This window comes from Pangasianodon hypophthalmus, chromosome 14 (assembly GCF_027358585.1).
Source record: "Pangasianodon hypophthalmus isolate fPanHyp1 chromosome 14, fPanHyp1.pri, whole genome shotgun sequence".
In the NCBI taxonomy this organism is placed as follows: Eukaryota; Metazoa; Chordata; class Actinopteri; order Siluriformes; family Pangasiidae; genus Pangasianodon; species Pangasianodon hypophthalmus.
In genome coordinates, this window is record NC_069723.1 from 14,892,272 (window position 1) to 14,916,574 (window position 24,303).

Sequence of the window (24,303 nt, forward strand, 5' to 3'; positions counted from 1 at the left end):
TTTTCAATCAAAATTATAAAAAAAAATAAATAAAAAAAATAAAAACTTAACATCTATGCGCAGGCCATTTCATATAGAAATCAAATCAAACACATCTAATTAAAATGCTTCCTCCGTCGCTCATAAACTCTTTCAGATCACAGATTTGCAATGGCCAGCCCGGATCTGAACACATGAATAAATGGCTCTTTGTGATCCGTTTAATGAGAGCCAGACAATAAGTGCTAGCGAGACAAACAAGCTAGCAAAGGTCCAAAGAACATAAACGGCTGTTAACTCCTTGGTGGGACGGGGGGAAATCACCGGCACTCAACTATTAGTAACACCTCAATTAAGATAAAGGTGTGTTATATAACGCCTGAGTGTAGCTCTGAGAACCGTTAGAGAAGAAGGCCTGTGTTTTATTTGTGGGTAAACAGAGTTTGGCACTGGGAGGACAGCTAGTAAGTGTGAAAGGGGAACAAAGTGTGAGTGAGTGAGTGTGTGTGTGTGTGTGTGTGTGTGTGTGTGTGTGTGGTGCTGGGGGCTTAGTACGTAACCTCATTCCCAGAAATCTGCTACCCTGCAGTGTTTAGTTCAAAACACACCTGGTCCTAATATTCAGATGCTGCTTAAGGACTTAATTAACTGAAGTGTGCGTGTGTGTGCGTGTGTGTATGTGTGTGTGTCTTAGATTAGGACTGGAATGAAATTCAGCAGGAAGATCTTCAGGAGTTGGGCATTCCTGGTTAAGCAGATTAGAAAAGATCAGAGTATCTGCACAGAGAGATCGCTATACCACAGCTGGAGCCTTTTTTACACTGTAGCAAACTACACGCAAACAGCCTGCTTAAAAGTGCATTACAAATTCTAATTCTTGACACATTAAAAGTTCACTTCCAGTGAGAAGACAAGATGTCAAGATCAAGGCTAATTAATGGCCAGAGAAAGAGTATGTTTTCATTTTATACAGATTATATGAACCATTACTAGCCATTATACCACTGTGCTGTTGAATTTCTGAATCTGAAGGAGTTGTTTAACTTTCTATTACAGCACAGCTCTGACTGTAGTTCCAGCTGTAACTTAAATAATCATTTTAGATATATTTATACACTCATTCGAACGCATCATTGTTTCCACAGTATTTACTAATTCACAGTAACTCACACACCCTAAGGCTAGTAATACACTGGTTTAAAACTGTGTTGTTATCTAACAAAACATATAAACATATAATTGCTGATATGTTGAATTGTTTTTGAGTTTTCAATAAAGAGACATTTCGTCAGCATTTGTGGAGTCTCTGGTGTTAGCACTTTGTAACAGTCAGTCAGGTTTCTGTCATTGTAAAGTCATCAGGACAGAGGATTTTGCAATTTCTGGTTTCTCTGTAACAAGCTGTTTTTTTTTTTGGCATTATAGCAACTTCAAGAGAGAGAATAAAAGATAGGCTGGTGAGGAAAATATTGTCTTTGGAATGTTCTACAATATTAAACGTAACTATAAACAGTTAAAAATCATGGTGCGTTATTCATTAATACATTAAAAATTGTAATTGTTTGTAAAACAGTATGGAATAAGAGGAATAAAAAACTCTACAAAATTGTAGAGTATACAAGTGGACGAGACGGCAGTTGTTTTTTCAGATGTACACAAAGCAACGGTAAGAAAACAGTAAGAGTTAGCACGCTAACTAGAGTTACCATTAGCAAGGACTGTCATGCAGTAGCAATAAGCAATATTGCAATAAGCAGCTCCTCCATTTTTTAATGAAGCAAGAGACCATGGTCACATCTTCTTGCTTTCTTTTGGCTCACAAGACCAAAACGTGGAAATTCACAGATCAAAGCTCACCTACATAAAATCGGCATGGACAGAAAGAAGTAAATGTGCGGCTTTCATATCCCGCATCTCTTCCCCTTCAGTGAACTGGCTTTTCTGGTGGACAAATTTTATTCACATTCTATTGCATATCAAACAGGTAAGTGGTAATATATTCCACTGGTCACATTACAAGGAGGAAAAGCAGTCCTGTGAATGCCAAAACGAGTGCACAAGCTACACTGTAAAGTGTGCTAAATTCTATAACACTACATAATCTAAGACTTAAAATTAGATCCTAGTGATTTGCAAGACACCTTTACTTTTCACACCTTTGATTCTGCAGATCTCACACCCACAATAATAACACACTGAATAATGGAATAATATTTGAACATTTATTTTTGCAGCCTTGATAAAAATAGTACGATACACTATTTTACTTCAGTCATGTTATAACCCAGAACCACAATTCATTCCAGTACAACTGAAATAATAGAAATATCAAAGGAAAGATTACCTTTGATATAAGTTTAGCTAACTATACATGTACTACAATATAATCTATAATATTACATATTGCGATAATGAACACACTTTAAAATGTCATCACTGCTCCTGTATTTCTTTTATAGATTTGCAAGACCACAGCATGTGTCAATGAATTACTTTTAAAAATATTCAGAGAAAAGTTGCAAAAACACACTACTCCTTCAAATGCTAGTAAACTTAAAATGATTAGGTACAGTTTTAAATTATGGTCCTCTTATCTGATAATATTTACTGCATTAATTAACATGAACCAGCAATAAACTTCAACTTTAATAAATCACATGCAATATCAAGAAAGTAACAAAGTAAATTAACACATTAACTGATGTTCGTTTAAATATTACTATACCTATAAATACTCCTGCAGTGACTGTTGAGTCAATCCATGGCTGAAAATAAATCCACATAAATTAGCTACAAATTAAATTACACCATTTTCCTGAAGGTTTATAATTTACTGAACTCTGGGCTCCAGGTGTAAGTATTAAAACTTGCTTTTGCCAGTAAACAACCAGAAATATACATTAAGGTGTTGTTTTATATTGGTCACTGTGGGCGTAATTTTACTCAGTGATGGTATGAACATTGGTTAAGGCAGGTGTTGAATATTTGGCTTATTCTGTTCATTATTTAAAAATGGTACTTATCACGCATTAATGTTGTATGGTTTGTTCACGTTAACTAATGTGTTAAATTGGGGATTCTCAAAAATTTTAACTGTAAAATATTTGTTTTAATAAACAGATTTCCTTAATAGTCAATAGTCAATATTTTTTTATTTTTCTTACTAGTACTAATAATTTTGAAAATTATGTAGAAAGGATTTTTAGCCATTGTCTCAGAACAAATGCATTATCCAGAATGTTTGTTAGTATTTGGACTGGACAGTCTTTACTAATGGTAACTCTAGTCAGGATGCTAACTCTTGTTGAACCACCATAAGTTTTGAGGGTGGAGCTTTGTGTAGATGGGCGGAAATGGGGGAAGGCTCAATCAGTAAAAAAAAAATCATTCAAACCTTATTCCCTAATTCAACTCTACCCATTTAACCATTTAGAGACATTTTTTCACAAATCTTACCCAATGCACCGTTAAATGTATAAAATGATAATTTGTCTGTTTATTGGAGCCACAGAGCTTTCTATTCCGGACCTTTCCACTGACGTTCTGTCCATTAGGTCCAAGGCGATATTATTTACAGCCCTACCAGTTGTTGCGTTACTGAGGTTTAAATCAATTTAATTAAGGTGACCGGTCAAAGAAGCAAATCACTCTAAGAACTCATTAATAAATATAATAACTTTGATAATGCTAGGTTGTAATTTCCAACACCATAACTTAATTAAAAAAAACTGCAGACCCCTGACTGTGCTTCGCAGACCCCACTTTGAGAACCACTATGCTAAACAATGTCCGTTAATGAAAGCTTAATGTAAAGCTTTACCAATCATTATAATGTTTGGCAATGTTTTGAAATTTTCTAATGAATTTTACCAAATAGCAGTGCTGGACTTACATCTGATCTTTCTTTATCCACCTAAATCACCTCTATCCTCAATCAGTGTAATGAGTTTTGTCAGTTCTGGCACTGACAAAATCTTCCTAATACATCTGGATTTAGAGCATTGGGATCATTTACTTCCAGCTGCATCACTTAGCTCCTTTCAGACTGTAGGCTACTTTTTTGGATTTTACTCAACTACTTCAGCCGAACCTGATGACGCCTGAGACTGTTTACTCACTCCACAGGCTTTGTCTATACATCCCCACTTTTCATTTTCATTCCTCAATCTCCAACCTAATTCAATTTTCTGTGAAACGACCACCTGTAATTATCTGCAAGCCCTGCACAGCCTCTCTAGCTGAGCGCACCCACTTTATTGGACGGTGCCCTTGCATGGAGGCCAAATTCCAGAGTAAGCGCTTTAATTGTGGGACCTTAATTGCTGTTGTATTAGAGGGCTTAGCAGGTCTTTCATTTCAGAGTCCGTTTTGCCTCTTGAAGCGCTTTGCCTTTGATACGCACAAATGAGTAGACAGTCTGTGGAGGAGGAGAGCTACGGTGGGAGATCTGCAGCAGGAAAAACACTGATGACGTCAAGATACAAAAGACTCATTCGCTCTTTCTATCCCCCCCACACATCTCTTTTTCACTCACTCATCCTGTAAAAGCTTGGGCTCTCTTCCCCCCTTGGGTCTCTTTGTGAGCAAGATGAGTGGAAAGTGCTGCAAACAAAGCAATCAATTGGACAACCAGTATGTTCTCGAATAAAACAAAGAGAAACTCGGTTTAAAACAGGACACAGTTCTCTGGCATTTAGAAACACACAGACGTTACAAAAGACAGTGGTTGTTTCACGCTGATACTTTTTCATCTTGATAAAAATGTGTCCATTGTGTGACTTAAGATTGACAATCGAACTTGAGAAAGTTTTAGATTGGAACATCGCATAGCCTGAGTCAAAAGATATTTTCTCTTTCAATGTATCGCAAAACATAACAAGTGAGAGCTTCAATCTTTTCCATATCTACTCTGCTTTAAAACCATTATCTTCTGTACTATCGCTGTACCACTATATTATTAAGTCTATATTCATATACAAGTCTAACATTACACAATTATCTCATTTAAAAAAAAAAAAACATTTCCTACTGCACAGGTGCGACCGCCTCGGTGACATTCAAACACAACCCTCACTTCCAGCATCCTTTCACCTGCAAATCACTAGGGCCTAATTACCTGCAAATTATCTGCCATTTCACCATCTTGCATAAGATTACGGGCCACATGATGAAACGCCACGGGGGAGGCGGTTCAGAGTTGAGCGACCCGTACATACTGTGAAAATGTGGAATCAGTCTAATAGTCTGATGACGCTAACAGACCTGGAAATGGAGCCTTCAAACAAAATAAGTGTGTCTTATTATTGTTCTCTAAACCGTACTCCAGAGGGCTGGGCTCTAAGTTCCTCAACTCTCTTTCTCACTCCCTTCCTTCCCTTTCATTTTATTTAGCATTCTCTATGCATGCCCATCCCCATTTCCCCTACTTTCATTATATGCCTTCACATTTCTTACTCTATTTCTCCCTCTTTCGCTCTCTCCATATCTCTCTCTCTCTCTTCTACTCTGACTACTTTTCTGTCCCTAGAGTCCTCTCTTTGTCACAGGACAGAGTGAGTTTCATCAGCTACTCAAGCTTTCTCTTTCTTTCTTTCGCTCGTTCTCTCTCTATCTCAGAGCTGTTGTTGCAGCATGGCCACTGGAGCTCTGGCGAGTCTCTCCAAATAACAGCCACTGAAGAATATTCATCTGTTCATCCCGTGATGCAACTTCAAATTTTCAATGTGAGGGCAGTCTAAAGGTCCTTTCTCCTGTCAGCATGTATCTGCACAAATCAAGTCAAGTAATAATATTAACATCTACATCTACATTTACAGTAGGTTTCTATACTTAACATAGTTCTTCTTCACAAATGACACAACCGGACAGTCAAAGGTCTAGACAGATGTGATTAAATCGTGTTTTAAACTATACAGGAGAGTGATGCAAACGCAGCCAGCTAGCACTGAGAAAACGTGGGAAATACTTCAAGACTGCTGGAGAAGCATCCCAGGTTATACTTACTCTTTTGAAGCTTTTTATTTACTTCTACATAACAAATTTTTTTCATTAAGTATCTATACTCACAGGCCACTTTAATAGGAACACCTGTACACCTGCTCATTCATGAAATTATCCAAACAGCCAATCACGTGGCAGCAGCACAATGCATAAAATCATGCAGATACAGGAAAAGAGCTTCAGTTAATGTTCACATCAAACATCAGAATTGGGAAAAAATGTGATCTCTGTGACTTTAACCATGGCATGGTTTTTGGTGCCAGACAGTCAATCTGCCTCAAGGTTTGACACGCTGTTCATTCTGAGATGCTATTCTGGTTTCTGCTTTTCTGGTTTGAGTATTTCAGTAACTGCTGTTTTCCTGGAATTTTCACACACAACAGTACAGAGAATCTTGCAAAAAACAAACGATCAAAAAAAAAAATTCAGTAAGCATCAGTTCTGCAGGTGGAAACGCCTTGTTTATGAAAGAAGTCAGAGGAGAATGATTTGAGATGACAGGAAGACTACAGTAACTCAAATAACCACGCTTTACAACCACGGTGAGCAGAAAAGCATCTCAGAACGAACAGCGTGTCAAACCTTGAGGCAGATTGACTACACCAGCAGAAGACCACATCAGGTTCCACTCCTGTCAGGAAAGAACAACACTCTGAGGCTACAGTGGGCACAGGCTCATCGGAACTGGACAGCTGAAGGCCAGACAATGTTTTTCTAACTGTCTTTTGTCCTTCTTTTTTTGTGTGCCATTTAAAATGAATGGACGACAGATGATGAGGGAGATGCAGGTATGTGGAAACACTGACAAATCCGAGAAAAATGCAGCTCAAATGTGTCATAAAACTCTCCTGCTACCGCAATATGCCACCTTAAACATTTAACCACACCAAGAAAAAAATTACGCTTGACAGACTCAAACAATATCTTTTAAGTGTTATGCTGAGAGAGAACACCACGTCACATAGCTCAAATGCTGTTGTTGCCCAACAATTTGCTGCCTTTTATGAGGACAAAAAAATGTGGCTGTATTAGACATGATATGGCTACATGGAGTCATCCCCTCAAGTCATCCTCTTAAGTCACCAAATTAAGTTCATGTCCCTTAGTCTGTATTACTGCACTTAACTACCTAGCTGAGCATGCGCTATTATGTTATGTTAGCTACGACTTTTTAGCCTGGTCAGTTAGGTTTCTGGTCAACCAAAACACGGGACTGGAACCCTTTTCTTGTCACAGCATAATTCCATGAGTTATTTTATCATTTTGTTGTCTTTACTTTTATTCTAAAAGGTAGAAAATACTCAAAATGACTAAGCATGTCCAAACTTTTGACTGATAGTGTACATGTATACATTTCTTTAATTCACCGTTTTAGCAACTGAATCCATGTATCATAATTATAATGATTATAATATTCCTCCACAGACAGCACATTACGAATGTCTGCATCTCAGACACTAAAGGCTCTGTTATAAATCTTCTCTTATGGTTCCTAATTGACAGCACTTGGCTACAGAAGAGAGGGCGTTAGACCAGTAAAGCCACAGCAGTTTTATAACTGCTAGCGCATTTCCTCCATTAGTCCAGACTACACAGATAATTGTAATCGTAATGGCTATGTAATAATGCACTGGTACGGACATTACTCCAGCAGATCTACAACAGCCATAAGCGAACCCGACGGCCCGTCTGTCTAGGTGCGAAGCGTTATTCCACACTCGTACACTCGACTGGATATATATGAGGCGTGTTAAAGTTTGTGACAGTAAATTAAGCTGCGGTGACAAAAGCTGAAATCCGAGTCTTGCGCCCCGAGATCATGATTAGCTTCCCGTGGCTTATGCGAATCATCACAGAAATTGCTACATGTGTAGTGTGAAATGGAGGACACAATGGACATTCTGTTAGTGACCGCTCAGGAGGGGAAACATGAGCCCTCTTGCTCTCTTGAAAGTGGCTCGAGTATGTATTGTCGTCCCCCCTCCCTTTCCTGAAGCTACTTCGGTGGCTGATTCTGCCTCGTATTGCCAATGAGCAGGATGGAGTAAAAGGCCCCATTCATAGCGTAGGTCACCCCACATCTCCAGCAGAGGGGAAAGAAAAGAATCAATATGATTCAAAGATGCTTATTAAACTCCAGCCTGTGCATCTGAAACAAAACGCTTCATAAATCCAAAACGGCTAAATTTCCTGTGTTGAATTAAAACATGAAGTTATGCTTGCTATATTTAAAGCATTTAATTATGTTTAGTTTACAAATTGTCGGTATGCCTGTTTATTTCACGTTCATAATGCATGCAAATAACATGTGTAGTCTCATAAAATAAAGTTCTTTGGAACAAGACAAGAGTTCTTCACTTCCTAAAGGAAGGAATTAAGTTAAGGATTCCTTGCAAAACCATGTGTTGTAGGATACTACGTGTGTCATTAAAAGGTTCCCCTAGACCATACCAGACAAAACCCTTTAGGATTCTAGACTTAAGGGTTTTTGTTTGTTTGTTTTCAACATTATTATCTGCCAAAGGTTCTGCTGTCGAGACAAAAATCAAGGTTAGTTGGACAATCCATTCCCCATTTCTTAATAATGCTAATACTAAGAAACTCCATACCAAAATACTTCAAGTATTCTGGCACTAGTATTAAAAACTTTCATACCAGCCGAGGCTTAAATACAGTGTTTGCTTGTGCCCTGGACTTACGGAGCTGGACTTACGGTGTTAATTCGACACCGAGGATTGTGTGACTGATGTGAGAGGGTCCAGAGGGCAGTAAACTCTTGGGATCAGGAAGGGCACATGCTTCAGGGCTCATGCTTTAGGTGTACCACAATAGAGTCAGAGGGCTGAAAGCTAAGTGCTGCCTACTCATTAAAACGCAAGAACATGAAGAGCATTCATCATCTTTCCATTGTGTATAGTGTCCCACCGTGTTGAAAACCCACCTCAATCAAATTCTATTTAAACCCGTTCCACGCACGATAGGAATAAGGTCGTTTGCAGGCCATGTGGTGCATTAGCATGTTTAAACAAAGCAGACAATGCGGGAGAAGGATAAAGTGAGAACTCAGCACTGACCCCTCTTTGGCCTGGAGTGTTATCACTGCTAACGGCAAATAGAAGTTAATTGATTAATTATTCCGTTTAAAGGATCTACTGCTTTCAGCTGTCAAGCAACTGCAAGCAATAACTCTTCCCAGGCTTTTATGTATTCCACGCATCACCCGCCATCCCTGATTGATTAAACTAAACTAAACAAACCGCTTCGACTTCAATTTCACACCTTCAGTCATCTACATTTATCAAAGCCTTCTATTCAAATGATGAGCAACGACAAACAAAAACTGTAATCCATATTACGTTAAAACAAGCCAAGTGTGTCCTCCATATCCACAGAAATAAGGACAAATGATCCCTGGGAATGTCGTTGTGTGCTGTGTACGAATCGGTAGGCATGTGTTAGATGAGCCGAGGGTCTACCTGGCTGGAAGTGTATAGGAGGTGGGCACGCTCTGAAACAGGCCCTCTCCAAGGTCATTTGGATGTAAATGTGGCAGCTGCTGATCCTGATCCCTGCTTTCAGAATGCACAATGTCTAAGTCCTAAGTCCAAGTCTAAGTGAGGGACAAGCTTTTCTTCTCCACCAACTGGCTGGGGGGAAAAAATGAGGCGCTCGCATACAAGGCCTGAATTGCATTTTGCCCAACAGCCGCATTTAGAAGAGAATGGTGCAAAGCTCTGACAGCTGCATAACTCCACTAAGAATGTGTCTCCCTGAATGAAAATTTTCCTGAGATTAACCAAGTTTCATTTGACAGAAAGACAGAAAGAGTAAAAAAAGTGAGGAATATCCTTCTCTGAGCAGATCTCTGACACTTCAGTGTTCCGGTGACCAGTTACCGTTCAGTGATTCTGAAAATGAAGATGGCTACTGTTTTTTGTTCTTAGCTCCCAGCTCTTGAGTACAATAAAATGTTATCTCGATAGGATGCCATTAGTCCTATGTGCGATAAATCACTGTGTGACAGACTGCAGTTTCGACTAAGTATAATGCTCCAGGCAAGTGAATACAGCGCCCTCTCCCCTCTTACATCTCACAAGTCTATGGATAAAGAGAGCGAAAGGGTCGGCTGAGTTTTAAGCCTCGCTTAATGCATTAATGGAAAAGTGTGACAATGATGTATGTCATGTCTGATCAGACACACATGTTATAAGTTGCCCCAATGTGTAGGCATGGCTTAATTTCCCTAAATAAAACGAGGAGCAAATGAAGCGTTGTTAAAGAGGCTAAATTACATTTAGAGCCGTTCAGTCGCTCCTTTTCTTCCTATCATTAGTGCTTGACACAGACTGCAAAAATAAAGGAGGCCAACAGTGATGTATTGTTTTGACTGAGCTATCGTAGGACTACAATTAGCAAGACCTAATTACCGCAATTAAACAAGACCTTATTTGATAATTAACAATCTAAGCTGTTGGGTGTTTCTTTTTTTTTTCCTCTGGCAAAATTCCACTGGAAATGTTATTTAAGGGAAAGTGTATTTATAATAATGATGCACATTAAAATAACTAGCCGACATCTTAAGCAGACATCTTACAGAAAAGTCTTTCTTTCTCATTCGTTCCTTCTTCCATTTCATTCTGGACATGAGACGGCAGAATGAGAAGCAGCCAAACGTGCATAGTTGCCCTGACCTCTGAAGAAAAGAGGCATTTTCCCAGCTCATAAACCATCACTATCATTAAGTCTGTGCAAGATCATATACCTGCTGCTGTTAAGTGTTCTATGATTACAGATTACATATGTAACATTTATAAGATAATTCAGATTGTACTTTGAAGATGTTTTCTGAAAGCTTTTAGGCAGTATGCACAAACAAATAACACTAAATGGTTGAATGAGAAACTGGTGGCAAACTGCTGTGTAGCATTGTCCATTATGAACAGCTGTGATTTTACGGAGCAGTTGGGCATTGTTTTAAATCATGGTAATCACATGTCAGGCTGGTATTTATAGCACTGTAAACTCACTTACAATAAAAGCTTAATTACCTTAGCAGAAAATCCAAACACCAAGGGTCACACCAATTTTCCCATTGATCTGCCATCGGGTTGTGAGTGCACAGGAGGTCATGGCTGTAATGCACTTCATTGATCTGGCTTTGCATGTATACTCTGCTTTATAACTACAAGCCACATCCGCTTCAACCGATAAAATCACTTGCCTTTGCTTCTCTATCCAACTTTCCTCATGCAAGACCGGGCAGTGTTGAAGGTCAAAAGGATTTGCCTTCACCAAAATGAGGAAGCTGATGAGAGTTCTGATTACTTTCTTTACAAGCTGATGAAAGATCCCGCTGCTTTGTTCCTGAAAATTTGTTCCGGTGCATATGGTGGGCTAAAGCAACATGTGTCCTGTAGGATACTTCATCAGAAAGCAGGCTGTTCTCCAATGGTGCTATATTAATGGGTAAAAAGTGTACAACTAACAACTGTGAAGTTTAGGTCAAGCTTGATAATAAATGCGTGAGTGATTTAAAAAAAAAAAAAAAAAAAAAAAACATGGATGCCTAAGGATTAAATCATGTTCCACTTGGAAGATGTGTGAAAGATTTGAATGAGGAAAAAAAGCAAAGGAAAACAGTGGGGATCTCACTTCAGCTCTATCACACTAGGTTTCAGTGAAGTGTTCTACCAGCAAAACCACCTCCAAACAGCCGGTCGCAAAAAAGCAGTGATCAAATGGTTGTGGCACTGCAGGGATGAAAGACCCAGCAGGGGTGCAATTGTCAACCGCTTTAATAGGAGGGAGAAGCAACAAAAGGACAATGAGCCACACTTCCCCATACTCTAGCTGTCCACTTTCCAGTGAAGCCTCCTTCTTTGCTCAGTAACTGTAAAGTCTTTGCAATTATTGCATGAGAGACTGTGAGTCCCCACTGAAAGCCTCACCAGAGAGCTGAGGTAGTTCACCATACTGCTTCCATCGCTGTTTCGTTTTTACTGACAAAGTCTCCAAAGGCCTCAAACAAGACAGGAGTTTATGAGATGTCAAAACTGAACATCAAAACAACATGAGGAAGGCAATTTGGTCAGTCTGGTCACAGCAATTTGACGCACTTCTCTTCAGGTCAAATCTTACACAGTTTTGGAAGCAGCTTTCACAAGCACATGGATGTGTGTCTGTTACTAATGATACACCAATATAATATACCTCTATACGCTATCTTTTGTCATGGGTAAATTAGTTGCAGAAAGATGAGAAGCCAATATGCTTAATGCAAAAAAAAAAAAAAAAAAAAAAACTTATGGAGAAAGACTGAGGCAGAGAGTGAGAGATAACAAAGGGGGCTCTGTCTTTGCTTTGTTTCCTTTTCATGCCTAGCAGCCAGGTTTTCGTTGTTCCTGTGTGCTCATCAACTTAGACCAACAACAAGCAGGAGAATACGAGACTGCCCTACAAAGGTCAGCCTCTACATGGACCCACCAACTTCAGACTCATTTATTGCTATTAACCAAGTGCTTCACACGACACTACAGAGTGCGCATTCCCTCAGACCTCAATCCAGCCATTCAAGCATTTGGGCCCCACTATGGCCAGCGGGAGCTACTTGTGATTTTCGGAGCGCCCCAGCACTCCATCCTGAACAGCCAGAGGAGGCTGATTAGCATTCCACACAAGTGTCCGTTTAGGGAATAGTAGCCGAAGAAAAGTTTTCTTATGCATGCAGCTTGTGGCATTGTAGAACTGACTTTGTGTTTTCAGGCCCAATGGTGTTCAGCTTCAGGCTTAACCATGGCTGACAGAAAGAGTAATGCATGCAGTGCAAACATGGGATCTTGCAGGTTTTTACTCTAAAGCTTTGCACAACCTCTTTTTTTTCCATCACACCATCCCCATATTTTTGTTTCCCATACTCAATAATAAACATGATGTTATTTAATTTCATTGCAAACTTTCCTATTGGCACTCATTACCACTAACAACAAACCACACACACCCACACACAATCTGAATTTCCCAAGTAAACCAAAGCTACCGGGGGGCACGGTGGCGTAGGGGTTAGCACCTCCGAGGTTGGGGGTTTGAATCCCGCCTCCGCCCTGTGTGCACGGAGTTTGCATGTTCTCCCTGTGCTATGGGGGTCTCCTCCGGGTTCTCCGGTTTCCTCTTCCAGTCCAAAGACATGCACTGTAGGCTGACTGGCATTTCCAAATTGTCCATAGTGTGTGAGTGTGTGCGATTGTGCCCTGTGATGGCTTGGCACCCCGGCCAGTGTGTCCCCTGCCTTGTGCCCTGAGCTCCCTGGGAAATGCTCCAGGCTCCCCGTGTAGGATAAGCTGTACAGAAAATGGATGGATGGACAGATGGATGGACTAAAACTACCAAAAATACCATCGTGCTGTAGAATTCACATGTCAGATGCGTAAAGATGATATGCTTTTATGAGAATCTTGTTTGCATTGACTTATCCATTGGCGTAGGTAGTGCACAGAGAGAAAGCACATGATGTGAGCAGCACATTGCAGCGGTTTCACACTAAGGCACTGGCTATGAAATGAGAAATGAGAAATGACTAATGAGCTCTGCGCTTTAAAAATGAGCCCCGCGATCACTCGCTAAGACGCTTTTTAAACCGGACGCGCTTTTACGCAGAGGAAGGTGATTGATTATTGTCTGTGAGCCTCGTTTAAACTGCCGTGTAGGCGGTAAACCCGCAACCCTAAGCACATCCCAGCGTGGCCCTTTGGGCTAACCGTACAGCTCCAATAATCACCCAGTATAATGATGAGAAATCAAGCTGAGGAAGCAACTTTTATCCATCAGATTGTGTTCAGATCGAGCTGCAGCCCATAACCATCTCAATTCTAACGTGATCTTTAGACGTGCTGCACTGTGAGTGCACTAAACCCTTTTCTCAAGGTGTGTTCTCCTAGAGCTACCAACTTTCCTAGGCTAGATTCATGAATTCATGGCCTAGGAATAAGCAGAATAAAAGCCGAAGAATAAACCCAGGCTGGTGCGTAAGGCTTCTTTGCTTCATGTGCATTTGCAGCATCATGCACTTTCAGTGAAAGAAAATGGGAGCTCACCATTCTGAAGGCAGATCCGTGTTTAAGCCGTAGCGCTGTCGAAATCCCTCTCTCCCTCTCTCCTTCTATCTCTCTAGCTCTCTTTTTTCTGGGCAGATGAAGTAAGAAGTGCAGGGTGCGTTGGACTTATCACTCGCACGTCGTCTCCCATGAGAGAATTAACTCGAGGTGAAACGTCCAGTGCGCAGCGGCATCATTTCGGAGAGAGAGAGTGAGAGAGAGAGAGAGAGAGAGAGAGTGAGAGAGTGTCCAGAGGGGATGGACGGCGCGCGCGGAACGGACCCGCAGTAGCATACAGCAGTGGAACGCTGTAACCAACCGACAACAATGTAAAAATAATGATAATAATAAAAATAAAAAATAAAAGAAGCCTTTAGAGAAAGAGGTGAAAGAGTGACGTGCAGCTACTGCTGCGTTATCCGCGCGTGCAGAATACAGAGAGGTAGAGAGGCAGCGGGGAAAAGCCGAAAAGCGACTACACAGCGGCACCGTGCAAGCCGGAGCTGGCGCGTACCATGTGGGAGAGCGTGTGGGGGGGTGCGTGTCGTGTCGTGTCGTGCGCGAGGCTGAAAAAAGCCTCGGCTTCACTGCTTTTATTAGTAGATATACGCGCCTACGCTTCAACCAAAGCATAGCCGGCGTACTATTGTAACACACCGTTCATCCGTGCGGTTTAGGATGTAGTCAAAATGTAGCCACACCAACCAACACTATAACATTCAGTATCGCGTCTAACGGTAATACAAGCAACACAACACGAAGACTATGCATTTTGACTGCGTCCTAAATCTAACAACAATTCAGGCCCGAAGATGTAAAGTTTTCAAACTTTCCAACAGTCAGGGCTCAACTGTAAAAAAAAAAAATAATTTTAAATATTTAAAGGTGTATATTAATATTTTAGCTATTTATTCCACCCATATAAGCCATTTTTATGAAAATTATCACTGACATTATTTATAGTTCTTTAAATTTATAACTTTGATGATAGTAGGATGAGGGGTACACTGGCCTAGCAGGCAGCACTGTTGCCTGAGATTGGGGGCTCAATTCCCACAGAGCCACCAAGTGGATATGATGATGGAAACAAATATGAGATAGGAGGAGAATTTATATTTTGATGCTTTTGCGTTCCCCTGAGAAACTTTGCGTTCTCTTGCAAAGATATTTGTGTTTGCAAGAGAACGCAAATATCTTTGTGAGAGAACGCAAATATCTTTGCAAGAGAACATAAAGTTTCTCGGGGAATACAAAAGTTTTGCGAGCGAACGCAAAAGCACTGAAATATAAATTTTCCTCCCATCTCATATTTTTTCCATCACCATGTCCCTTTAGGGGCTCCGTAGATTTCCATCTCTGCCCTGTGCATGCTTTGCGTTCGCTTGCAAAACCTTTGCATGTTCTCCCTGTGCTTCAGGGGTTTCCTCCAGGTTTCCTCCCCCAGTCCAAAGACCTGTGTTGTAGGTTGATTGGCATCTCTAAATTGTCCGTAGTGTGTGAATGGGTGTATGAGTGTGTGTGCAATTGTGCCCTGCGATGGATTGGCACCCAGTCTCCCCACAACCCTGTGTAGGATAAGCAGGACGGGTAGTAGTAGATTGTGATTTCCACTACTGTAACAAAATTAGAAAACCCTGGACCACTTGGCAATGCTTCACGGTTCCCTCTTTGAGAACCATGACCCTAAATGACATCCAGCTTAGAGCCTCGTACAACCAACACTCATATTATTTCATATAGGCTACATAATTCATAGCTATTCATTACAGTACAAGTTTAATAAATTCTGATGGGATAATTCCCAAGGCTTTTCTCTGATATGTTGTAATGCAATAAAAGTATTAAACACTGTTGTAAGTATGGTGGAGCAGTGGGTAGTGTTGCCGGCTCACAGCCCCAGGGTCACCAGTTTGATCCTGAGCTTGGGTTACCGTCTGTGTGGAGTTTCACACGTTCTCATTGTGTCTGTCTGGATTTCCACTGGGTTCTCCAGTTTCCACCCACCTCCCAAAAAACATGCTGGTATGTAGATTGACTACTCTAAATTGCCCCTAGGTGTGAATGTGTGTGTGTGTGGATGGTGCCCTAAGATGGACTGGAGGCTCATGCATGATGTATTCTGGCTTCATGCCCCATGTTAACTACATTAAGATAATGTACAGAGCTATATGTGCTACCTTAATTTAAGATATGTCAAGACAGACTCTATTAAGCTATAGTGTGAGTAGAAGCCATGCGTAAGTTGTGTTGAAATTCACGTGAAATATTATAATTAAAACTAAAGAATTGTGTATAAATAAAGATGACCTACCAGTTTGACACAAAGCAGCTTTACAGAAATAAACACATTCAGGATTTAAATTGTAAATGTATGAGTTTATCCCTAATGAGCAACCCAGAGGCAAGGAAAAACTCCCTGAGATGACATGAGGAAGAAACCTTGAGAGGAACCAGGCTCAAAAGGGAACCCATCCTCATCTGGGTGACAACGGATGGTGCAATTATAAATAAATTCCTTCTATAATTGTGTACTATATGGACAAATAGTACAATTGTGTAACCAGGAAATTCATTGCAGTTTTCACATGAAGTCTGTTTTGTTGAACCTTTCCACTGTCCACTGACAGTGATTTAACTTCCTCTTTCACATGTACTGTAAATGTCCTGCACACTACAAGTATTTTTTTTTTTGTATATTCTACTTTTTATATCTTTTCTGATCTTAGCCAAATGACCTGCCTTAAAATACAGGCAGCCTCCAGGCCTAGTAGCACCTTCATTATAATAGCAATATTATCACACAATAATGCTAGAGCAACAATGTTTTTCTGCTAGCTAGCTTTTCAGCACTCATTGTACTTCCAAACAAAACAAACATCGGAAAGCCCCAAGGTTTCATAGTCTTTCAGAACAGTAAGAGGATCTTATCTGTCCATCAAACAAGAGAGTCAGTAGTAAAGAGCAAGGCATATCTGAAAGCACATGTTATATGGTTGTTTGTTCAAATAAAATGATGCAGTGCTTCAACAGAGTTGAGAATATGGCCATTTTTGCTGTAGCCTCATATACACTGATCAGCCATAACATTAAAACCGCCTGCCTAATATAGTGTAGGTCCCTCTTGTGCCGCCAAAACAGATCTGGCCTGTCGAGGCATGGACTCCACAAGACCTCTAAAGGTATGCTGTGGTATCTGGCACCAAAACGTTAGCAGCAGATCCTTAAAGTCCTGTAAGTTGTGAGGTGGGGCCTCCATGGATCAGACTTGTTTGTAAAGCACATCCCACAGATGCTCGATGGGATTAAGATCTGGGGAATTTGGGGGCCAAGTCAAAACATCGTGAACAGTTTGTCATGTTCCTCAAACCATTCCTGAACAATTTTTGCAGTGCACATTATCCTGCTGATAGGGGTCACTACCATTAGGGAATATCATTGCCATGAAGGGGCATACTTGGTTTGCATGAACCTGATGCCCGTTCACCAGTTGTCCTTTCTTGGACCACTACTGGTATGTACTAACCACTGCATACCGGGAACACCCCACAAGACCTGCTGTTTTGGAGATGCCCTGACCCAGTCCTCTAGCTGTCACAATTTGGCCCTTGTCAAAGTCGCTCAGATCCTTATGCTTGTCCATTTTCCTGCTTCCAGCTCATCGACTTCGAGAACTGACTGTTCACTTGCTGCCTAATATACTCCACCCCTTGACAGGTGCCTTTGTGACAAGATAATCAATGTTATTCTCACCTCCAATAACTGCATCAAATATACATATATATATATATATATATATATATAAATACAGAGGGGACTGTATGCAGTACAGATTTTGCCCAAGTGTGCTCTGTTATAGTGATTGCTCTGAATGAGAAAGAAACTAAGAAAGAAACCACCGGTGTACTGACAAGACACCGAACAGGTTGGCCAAGGAAAACAGCAGCTGATGACAGAAACATTGTGAGAGCTGTGAAGAAAAACCCAAAAACAACAGTCAGTGACCTCAGCAACAACCTCCACAGGGCAGGGGTGATGATATCACAGTCCACTGTTTGAAGAAGACTTTGAGAGCAGAAATACGGAGGCCATACCACAAGATGCAAACCACTCCTCAGCAGTACGAATCAGAAGGCCAGATTTGAATTTGCAAAGAAACAGAGAGATGAGCCACAAAAGTTCTGGAGCCAAGATTAACCTCTACTAAAGTGATGGAAAGGCAAAAGTGTGGAGAAAGAAAGGATCTGCTCATGATCCAAAACATACAAGCCCACTGGTTATGCAAAGTGTAGGTAGTGTTATGGCTTGGGCTTGCATAGCTACTTCTGGAAAGGGCCCACTAATCGTTATTGATGAGTCTACAGAAACATTCTGTCTGCCATTTTACAGAGAAATGCATCCAATCTAATTGGGAGGAACTTCATCATGCAGCAAGACAATGATCCAAAACACACCGCCAACACAACAAAGGACTTCATCAGGGGAAAAAAGTAGGAAAGTTTTAGCCTGGCCAAGTCAATCACCAGACATTAACCCAACTGAGCATGCATTTCACCTCCTGAAGAGAAGACTGAAGGGAGAAACCCAACAAAACAAACAACAACTGAAAGAAGCTGTGGTATAAGCCTGGAAAAGCAGCACAAAAGAAGAATGCAACAGTTTGGTGATGTCAGTCACCAGTTTGATGCAGTTATTGCAAGCAAGGGATATGCAGCCAAATATTATTTACTTTAATTTACTTTAAGGCTATCCTATACTGTTCCTATGCTTTTGCTAACCTAAAAATGGTAGAAGAGAGTCTATGTTATTTGCCTAACCTGTCAGTGGTTTTAATATTATGGCTGAATGTTGTATACTAGAAAGAGCAGTAAACAGTAATAAATGAAACAAAGTCAATATTTGAATATTTGATGTGATGACCCCTTGCTTTAAAAAAAAAAAATTATAGTCTCAGGTACAATGTGTGCAGTTTTATGAGGGAATTAGCTGTAAGCTGAGCATCTTGCAGAACCAGCCACAGTTCTTCTGGAGACTTTGATTGTTGCACTTGCTTGTTATTTTTTGCATACAAATCCAACAGCCTTCATTATGTTTTTTGTCTGAAAAGTGGTCTCTTACTTAATATGCTGCTTTCTTTACTGACATGCAAACATTTTTCTGTAACAATTAATTTTGTGCTGGAAAACTAATGTTTGGAATTCTAAAATGTTTTTGTACTGACCTGATATTGTAGAAGTCATAAAATAAAAATCTATAAGAAAGTTTGTACTAAAAAAACTGTTGCACAGTATTGTACATATATTTGAAAGCATGATTTGAGCCTTTTGAACTTTAATTGAACTCAGAGCTCAATTAAAGTAGAATGTTTGGCTGACTTTCCTCCAACTTGTCCCCTCTTACAACTTAAACTTGAAATGTAGCTAGCTGTGAAGTTACAAATTAATCTTAGTCCCTAAACATTGATTCCATACCAAAAAATACTCCACTGCTCTGACCTGAAAGAGAAAAGCAGCTTCAGCTTGTTAAGTAAGGAAGCTAGTATCTAAGGGAATGATGTTATAAGAAAATAATCAATGATGCTTGGTGTGATTTGGCCCAACTTCAAATGCAGGACCATTACCACCTTCCATTTCTCTTAAACCACAGCTATTTGCCAATGATTACATTTAATTAATTACAGAACAACACATTCTATGTTTTATCCATTTATGGATAAAAAAATTAAATTTTTATGTCCATTAGTCACATTGCTAGATAACCTTTCAGAAATACAGCACCATTTTGAAGAACTGTTAATAAAGACCTTACTCTGGCTGTATTTGGCTGAGTAGTTTAGTTTGGCACGCATCTGAATTGCTTAATCTCTCCCTCACATTAAGTGCATTTTAAAAATCTCCATTTGAGATCATCATCTAGGCATTATACTTGACTGAGTTTACAGAGGAAATTTCAGGTTGTGATTTTCTGCAACCCCTGCTGAAACCTCTGACACCAGGGTTTTGAAGATTAGGCAGAGACAGAACCTTCATGTTGTCCCACCTAACATTTTCTTTGTCGGGGTCACAGCATTTAAATGAGGTCTGCCCCGAAATTCATGCCTGTGTCAAGCGCTTTCTCCCTTTCCTCACTTGTCCACAAGGCATAAAGAATGTTCAAGGATCCCTATCCCACCAAGTGTGTTTGGTTACCCTGAGAACAAGGCAGAGGCCAGGAGGTGGTATGTGTGTGCCTTCAATTCGCTGTATTATCCACAGGCAGCTAATCTGGGCGAGGCTTAGGGTTCTCAGTGGCTGTGAATAGATGAGTGAAAAGTTAAATATTCTTTCAAATGGAAAACAGTCGGGCTGAACTGGGATTGTGATGGTGTCGCCATGGGATTTGGAGCCCCTCGGTTGACAGAGGCAACAGGAAGACGAGTTCAGGCTCATTATCAGGACACCCACATGTGCGCCTACACACCCTAGCGCACAGGAGAGCCTGGGAAGCCTGACTATCTGTGATTAATAAAACCAGGCAGTGTGAAAGAGTGAATGGGAGAGAAATGCACTGCAAATTTACTTTAGCCTTCCCACTGTAATGAATGATGCACACAGCCAGGACTTGTAATGAAAGAAATACAGTCGAAGATCTCCTTTGTGTAATGTGGCATCATATAGGCTTACCATATGCATGCAGTCTGGCTTAGTGAAATCCAAGTTACGCTTTAGACCATATCAGTGGTTATATGTTATATTGCCTAGTGCAGTATGATTTTGATATCAACTGATATTTGTAGTGACAACGCTATGATGATATGGGTGAACAATATAGCCTAAATACAATTAAAAGCTCCAATGTGCCACCCAATCACCTGTTCTAGTTGTCTGAAGGCATAAAGCAAGACGCTACAGGTGGAAATAATTAATAAAATTTTCAGATTTTGGGGTAAATTGTAATTATAACATAACTCTTAAATCACAGAAAATCATTGTAATAGTAATTTCAAAACTCAGCAGTTTATTTCACTGGTTTTGTCCACTAACAACCACCACATTATCTGAACATTTGAAGCTACTTTGAAGAAAGCATTAAATCCACTCACTTGGCACAATCATGTCATGCTGTATCTCCCTAAAAAGCTTGTTTCCTGCTAAAAATATCAGATTACACATTATCATGACATACAGTATATGTCAGTTTCTTTTATAAACCTTATAAATTGCATTTACTTTAAATCACATCTATTTTTAAACTAGTTTTTCTCTAAATCAGTTTTTCTTTTTTTGCTCAGAATTACATGTGCATTCCTATCCACATTTAGAAGCTTTTTGCAGAGGAATTTCTCAAAGCCTTCATAATTGTTGAAGTTGCGTTAGATTTTGTATTGAAAATGGCATTGAAACAATTTTTATAACAAAGCATGGTATTTTCTTGATAAATGTATAAATAAATTATATTTCAACAAGCTGTTCTGTAAAAGTCTTTCTCAAGAGTGTGAACATTTTAATTCAAACATTATCAAAAGACTAGATTATTGGTTCTATTAAGTATTCAGATATATGCTTATTTAATTAGATGAAGCCTCATTAAGCCTCATTTTGCATTAATGCAATTTTAAAAAGTTCCAATACAAAAAACATCAGCAAGCCATTGACAAAGATTGACTGCAATATTTATTTTTAAAAAAAATGACCCTATTCATCTGTAGTGTTTTGCCAGTGTGTATTGTAATTTAACAATACACACTTAAGTGTGACAAGCTAGTAAGCAGGTTTAGTATGGTAATACAGGCTCGGAACGTGCATAGGGATCAAACTTTACCCAGCTGTTAATAAGGTGGACAGACGGATGCAGGTGAAGGTTATAGCTTTCACTAAAAACCACCTAGGCAAACAAAACTAAATGGCTGGGCAATACTCCAAATGATAGACAAGTATGAGGTCAGGTGTTTGGCAAACATGCATGAACATATTATAAAGTAATGTGTTCATGCATTCAAAGTGCGTCAATGCAGGTTGTACAAATTATACTAGTTTCTGGACCTGGAAAGATGCATACCGCACTTCTAAAATACAGTATATTCACTTAACTGATGTTTTGTTGATGGAGGTAGAGAACGCTGTCTAACACCTTGCTCCAAAATCTCCCATATGTATTGATCTCTGGTGCATATGGTTTATATATTTTCAATCCTCAAAAAAACAGTCGGTGAGGTCATGCACAGTGGAGGGAAAGAGACCTCTCCTATCAGTATAGACTTGTTTTATCTTAGGAGTGAAATGATTGGATTTAAACATACATATAAAGTGGAAAAAAAAGCTTTACAAAAGGGAGTAGGATTTTATTTTCTTTCTGGTCAATCAGCAGCCAATTATATCTTTCCTGCTGGGCAAATATGAATAAAAAACAATTACACTGACACATAATCTTCCAGAATACTGATTTTTCCATCTCTGAATGGACATAAAGCTATATTTTAACTGGGTAAAACATTTCAGACTTTGAATTTTTGTACACTGAAAATATCTATATCGACATAACAAGTCCTGAAAGATCACTAAACAGTAAACTTCTCTGCTTCCTCAAGCTTATATAATGCTTGGAAATCAGTACCATCATTTTCAATAACTGGGTGTTCTACAGCAGCAGTTCTACTGTCTGACCGAGTTTACTTGTATTTTGAAAAAAGTAATGCTGGCAGTTTGAAGTGCAAAGAGTGCAAGTGGGAAAGCTTCTCTGTCATTCTGCAATCACCTATTATTGATCAACTCAGCAGAAACCATTAAAAATATTTTTGACCACTTTTGATTCACAAGGAATGCGACTTTCATAAAGTTGTACAATAGACAGTTTTCATCCTTATCCATTCCGACATACTCATCTTTAACTTTAGAGCAGTATCGATCCAGTTTTGATAGTCATGTAGACACCAAGTAGAACAGTGCCTAACATGTATCCTGCTCTTTACTCCACATGAAGCTGTCAGGAAGCCTTAACTTCACTTGGATCAGTCCAGATCTAAACACATACACATCAATATCAAAGGTTTTTTTTTTTTTTTTTAAATACCCGAGATTAAGGTTCTGGTGGACAGACAGACAGACAGCAGCGAAACTGCCTGGTCAGTATAAGGCAGGATCTGAATGTCCTACTGAGGACACCCTGCTGTGGCGCTCATCTGTGATCGTGTTTTTGTGATTGGGCCTGTGAGAAAGGTTTGCAGCAGAGTGAAGTAATAACAGTTGCACTGTATCAGTCTTCTTAACTGCATTGAAACAGCATCCCCATGGAAACCCAGTATTCACTTACACAACCAGATTAGGAAAGTACTGCTCAAACGAGATACAGTAATTGTTTTAAACAAGCCACTCCAGTTCATCCAAAATCTGGGCTTTATGCTGAGCCACTCTTTGTTGCTTCTGAGGTGAGTAAAATGAATATATCATATTAGACCCACAGGGATATAACTCAAATTTGAATGATTTTCCGCACCGACTGAAGGTTATATTCTCTGATGTTCTTTCTCTATACCACCAGATATTTTATCATTTCACTGATGTGATGTATTGCTTTCATAATAGTATAAAAATGAACTTTTTCATGAATTTATTTTATTTTAGAATTTGAGGGTTGTATGGTGGCACAGTGGGTGTTGCCATCTAACAGCTCCAGGGTTCCTAGTTCAACCCTAAACTCAGGCTCCTGTTTGTGCAGAGTTCTGAATGTTCTCCGCATCTCCACAAGAGTTTCATCCAGGTTCTCTGGTTTCCTCCCACCTCCCAAAAACATTCCCATAGGTGGACTGGCCACTCTGAATTGCCCATAGGTGTGAATGTATGTGTGCATGGTGTCCTGGGATGGACTGGCATCCCAATCACGACGTATTCCCACTTTGTGCCCAGATTTCCTACGATTTATAATTTGACCAGGAATCATTTACACAAAATCACTCATGATGGAACTTACTGCACATTTTTTAAAAACACAACAGTGTGGTTATTTATATTTCATTACTAAATTAATAATACACCAATACATGTCTCCTAAAGAAAGATCATTGCATCATTACTTACATTTTCAGTCATTTGTTTTGGGCTACTTGATGTTTCATTGACTTTCTGCTGAATATGGGCCTGATGTATCTTATTTTTAGACAAGGTGCGTTAAGAGACCTACATTACATGCACCATAAAACACTTAATTAGTGTTGGCTTGCCCGTATTGTCTCTCCCTCACTCTTTTCATTAATGAGATAATC

At 39.7% G+C, this 24,303-nt stretch overlaps 1 protein-coding gene across 6 annotated transcripts in view; it reads right to left on the minus strand.

Moving 5' to 3' along the window:
* The window catches only part of tenm4 (teneurin transmembrane protein 4), a 192,900-nt gene extending 178,314 nt beyond the window's left edge, over nt 1–14,586 (minus strand). For 5 of the 6 annotated variants that reach the window (XM_026934852.3, XM_026934849.3, XM_026934846.3 and 2 more), the window contains exon 1: nt 14,070–14,586. The gene's annotated coding sequence lies outside the window, so the exon portion shown is untranslated. The remainder of the gene's footprint in view (nt 1–14,069) is intronic. The other variant, XM_026934847.3, reaches the window with a different exon arrangement.
* Between the last annotated feature and the right edge of the window lie 9,717 nt (nt 14,587–24,303).